We start from the raw sequence: 4,642 nt of genomic DNA, 5'->3' as shown, positions 1-4,642 counted from the left end.
TGCGGTACCCAGTCTGCAGCAGGTCAAGGACAGAGAAGTGCCTTGGCAACGGCAACCAGAGGAGTCCTTACGCCTTGAGCAGAGGTGGATGGGCTGAACAAAGCAACTATGGTGCTCGCCAAGCAAAGGGATGGCAGCGGCATCCTCTGTATGGCTGGGAGAGGGCAGGTGGGGAAGCTGGCTGGGGGCAAGGTACAAGCAGGATGGGGCAGCCGCAGGCTGCACATGCCAGAGCTCCTGCCCTTGCATGGCCTTTTCCTTTCAGTCACCTGAAATAGTTCAGGGGATGGTTCCCCTGATGGTGCACCTGGGCTGTCCCCATGGCGATGGCTGTGTCCCCCTTCTTCTCCCATCCCTGCCATCATTAGGTGTGTGCTTGTGGCTTCTGCAGTCTATTGGCTCATTTTGCCAAGTCAGGTGATGCCACCTTGGGCCGGCACTGCCACCCCTGCTTTCACCTGCTCCTTTGGTCCCCAGATAAATCTGGGCTGGGGATGTCCACTCTGGCCAATAGCCTCTTCCTGACAGACATGCGCAGAGGCCGCAAGCTGCTGAACGCTGAAGGTGAGGATGGATTGTACTGCAAAGTGACATTTCAGATGGATAATGCAGGAAAGAGCCTGTGCCCATCCTGCAGCCCCACAGCTGGCCCTGCTCCTCCTGGCCAGAATGCATGGCTGCACAGCCCCCTTATGTCCTGCCTCTGCTGACACCCGCTGCTGATTCTGTGGCCCTAAACCTACAGGGAATACCACTTGGGGTTCATTTTCTCTTGCCCTCTGTGAACTGCTGCTCAGGGTCCTGCTGGGGCTGGAAGGAGGAAGAGGAGCATCAGGTACCTGGTTTCTACGTGGCAGCGCAGTCCCTGTGATGCAGACATCCATGCAGTAGGTCATCATCTCTTTCAGTTTCTGTTCTTACTCCAGGCTATTCTCTGGGCACTTCACCTGAAAGATCACAGTACATCATTTCTTAACAGGAGCCGGGAGCTGGAAGCTAAATCCATTCTAACATGGGAGAGAAGTGATTCAAAAAACTTCCCTTTTTTGACCAAATGAACCCTTGCATGCACTCCCCGGGTCTTTTGAAGCAGTTCCATGGTTAGGGTGATGACATTACTGCTTTCAAGGGATGCAGTGACAGATGAGCCTGAAAGAACACAAGTTTCAAGAAAAGAAACAAGTGCTGTGCCTTAGGTCATTGTATTTGAGAGCTGTGAGCAACAGCAGCAAGGTCAGAGAAGGCAGTTTCTAGATTTCTTTATGCTGTTTGGAAACAGAGAGGAAAAGCCCCTCACCTAAGTGCTGTGGCCCTCACCTAGAGCTCTTCTGCCCCAGAGGCAGTGTGTTCGCTCACTCCTTCTGGCTGTGCTTCCCTCCCAGGTCAGCTTGCTGCCCAGGGCCTGGCCAGCAGTGCCCATGGTTACATTAACACCCCTGTGAAGTACTGCCCTGCCCAAGTCTAGTCTCATACCTGTGCAGCATACATATTACATATTTGCTGACAGCTACCCATCCCTTTGAGAGGGAAAACCAGGGCTGTTGCCACAGATGTGGCAGGTTTGAAGGCAGTTGATGCAGAAAATGCCATGCTGTACACCATGCTTCCCACCCTGTTTCTTTCTTCTCCCTCTGCTCAGTTCAGGTCCCTTCCCTCACCCACCACACCTCCTGTGCTGTCCTTAATCATTTCATCCACCACAGTCACCCCTCACCCCTCCTGTACCTGCTCACTTCCGAGCTCCCCACACAAGGAAGGAAGAGGATTTTGCATGCAAGTGGTCTGGTGCATCTGCTTCTTCATGGGCATCCTGCTGGGAAAACCACTGGATGTTTGCCACCACAGTGCTACTGTGGCACCCACAGTGCCTTCAGCCTCTGCCTTGCTTCTCTTCCTCCAAGCTCTGTTAAGGGTCTGGAAGAAGCCTGATACTTGTTGAGCTGCTGGAGGAAACAAGCCCACCCTGGCCTTCCATGGAGGGGGATGGCTACTGCCCAGTTCTCCCCAGTCTATGATGGGGGGAAAGCAGGACACACGCCACAGTACTGTTGACCTCGTACGTTGAGGCCCAGACTGTTCCTGGTCCTCCAGCAGCAGCAAGATGCTGTTATACAGCCATCTCCATCCTTTTCTCACAGCTGCACGCTGCTGCCTAGCTCCTCTGATGCTGCAGCCACCTTATCTACCCCACCGTAAAGCATTTCCAGCAGCCACAGGATATGCTAGCTTGTCAGACTGCATCTTTTTAAAGATATTTTGTGCTCAGCCATACCCATCTGTGCTACATGGCCTGCTTTAAAACTCTCTGCTCATTTCCTCCCTCCTCCCACCAGTCTCTGATCTGCCTGGAGCACTTCTGAGCCCCGATGCTGGGAACTGCATTCGGGCCACATCTCCAGCTCTAAGGGTGGTGTCAGCCACAGCCCTTTCATGCAGCAGAGCACACCAGCCCGGTTTGCCTGCCTTGTACTCCAGCACAGAGGCTGCTGCTGGCATTGCAGACCAGAGCTGATGAAAGCAATCTGGGCATCAGCCACGCCAGCAAAGACGTCTGCCTGATGCAGTTAATGAGCATAACAATGCGGCAGCTTCAGCCTTTGATGTAAGCTATTTCCCTACTGCTACTTACTGTAGTTGGAACCACAGGGAAGTGACAACAGAGCAGCTCAAAACAGTTAAACCACAAATGGAAATCTTGGCCCACTAGAAGGAAGTGCCCCATAGAGTCAGCATGGGAAACATTATAGAGTTGTTGAAATGCATGTGATAGCTGTATCTCCTTTGGCTTCATGGTCCTTGACTCTGAGCATCTTCTGTCTTGTAAATACCTAAAATATTCCTCCAGGGAATGCAAATCCATATTCTGCTCATTTAAACCTACAGACAACTAACTTTCTTGGTGACAACTTACAAATAGTTTCCCTAAAAGTGTTCTGTCACCTTCTAGTGTCTGCAGACCACATGCTGAAACCACTGTCTAGACACCAGCCAAACAACATAGGAAACAACCATTCCCATCACAGAAAACACTCCTCATCCGAACATTAGATCTAACTGCTTTGTGTCAATACCTTGGCACAGGACCCAGCATGATGGAAGCTCAGCAGAAAAATGGATGAAACCATTCAGGTCAGTCAGTTGATCATTTATGTACCAATTTTCTTTGATGTATTATTTAATGCTCTGACATTGATGGTCTTTCACTGCAAGCAGAGCGCATGTGACCAACTTAATCACATCACACACTGCTTGGCCCTCATTCTGCCTTTTAAAGTCTCTTTTCAAAGAGAGCAAAAGAAACCAGACACAAATTGTGCCTGAACTGACGAATCATCTGGTGCTTAAGGAGATGCGCGAGTGTTGTCACCCTTGTAGCTGTCAGCAAATACACTGCTATTAACTATCCTTGGAGAGCAAGGGGCTTAGGGTTCCTGTTAGCCCATTCTCCTTTATGGTGTGCTGTCAATGCCCATGACAGGCATCACTTACGTGTCCAGGCAAGAGGTGTTCAGCAAGGAAGACATCTTCTGCTTTCAGAAATAGCACAGAGGGCCTTCAAAAATGCTCTTTCCTGTAGGATCCCCTTCTGGGCTTCTGCATCTCATTGGTTATAATGAGTGCCTGTTCCAAACAGATTATTATGAAAATGTTAATTACTTCAAAGAGAGATGAAGGCTGAGCCATATCAACCTGTTACCCTACTGTTAACCCAGAAAGCAAACTACATACTTGTTCTCCAGACCCTGTCATGTTCATGCTTTCTGCCTGTTGCCATGGGGCACCTTGCCCAATTTCCAGTGAGCTCCAATGAAGTTGTCTACTCTGAAATACAAAACGGTAATGCGTTTGTGTCTGTGGCCTCCTGGGTAGGCCTCGTAGGATGGCAAATAAAAACTGCTGTTGAGATACCATTTGCTACTGCTTTATAACCAAAGAATTTCAGAGCAATTTCTTCCCCAAGCACAGAGTTTTCAAATCCAGGAAGGATCACAGACAAGGCGCTCTATTAAATAAACTAAACAGCTTCCATGGCTGCACCCCAGCCAGCAGCTAAGCACCACACACCTGCCCGCTTACTCCCTGTTGATGCCAAAACCAGTACAAATGTGCTAAAGCATTTATAGCTGGCATTCCTACACATAGCCAAGCTTGCTGCATACAGAGCTGTATGAAGTGAGGGGTTTTCTCTTGTAGGAAGCAAACTGAGGCCTCCCACTGTTCATGTTCTACATTAAAAGCATTAAGTGTTTCTTTTTCTCATTGTAAAATAGAAATTGTTGACTTCACAATCCCAGTCATCATGAAGTAATGGTTTTTGTTGTTTGCACTGACTGCTAGGAAAACAAAAAAGGAAGCATTTTTAGCAAGTGATAATAAAGCTATTTCATAGTATTATATCTATAAATAAATATTCATTCATCACCATTATACATCAGAGTCCTCTATTATTAATGCTAAACTTATACCAGAGATTGTGAAAAGAGACTTAGCTAACATGATATAAAAGCTGCCTTACAACAGGGTGCTTCCAGTGCAACCCTAAGATGAGCAAGGATCTTTCTGATTACCTGAAGGCGCAGATACTGCCTGGGACAAACATTAGCATCTGCTTTACATGTCAAGTTAGAATGATGTTAATGGT

General features: G+C 48.4%; 2 long non-coding RNA genes across 4 annotated transcripts; one reads left to right on the top strand and one right to left on the bottom strand.

Annotated features, from left to right (window-relative positions):
• Positions 1-624: 624 nt before the first annotated feature.
• Positions 625-3,877, bottom strand: LOC134169647 (uncharacterized). Of its 3 annotated transcripts, none has more exons than XR_009966969.1 (3): positions 3,490-3,877; positions 1,061-1,149; positions 625-947 (listed from the first exon to the last, which is right to left on the bottom strand). It is a non-coding gene; the product is annotated as an uncharacterized LOC134169647 (long non-coding RNA). The 3 variants fall into 3 exon arrangements; XR_009966968.1 differs by lacking the exon at positions 625-947 and having other exon boundaries at positions 1,005-1,149; positions 3,490-3,621; positions 3,730-3,877; XR_009966967.1 differs by lacking the exon at positions 625-947 and having other exon boundaries at positions 1,005-1,149.
• On the top strand, positions 2,647-3,911 carry LOC134169648 (uncharacterized). Its single transcript, XR_009966970.1, has 2 exons — positions 2,647-3,454; positions 3,871-3,911. It is a non-coding gene; the product is annotated as an uncharacterized LOC134169648 (long non-coding RNA).
• The last annotated feature ends 731 nt before the right edge of the window (positions 3,912-4,642 follow it).

Source organism: Pezoporus occidentalis, unplaced genomic scaffold (assembly GCF_034315485.1).
Source record: "Pezoporus occidentalis ecotype Australia unplaced genomic scaffold, CSIRO_AGI_Poc_V1 ctg35, whole genome shotgun sequence".
Taxonomy (NCBI): domain Eukaryota; kingdom Metazoa; phylum Chordata; class Aves; order Psittaciformes; family Psittacidae; genus Pezoporus; species Pezoporus occidentalis.
This window is presented reverse-complemented; position numbering and strand designations above follow the sequence as displayed.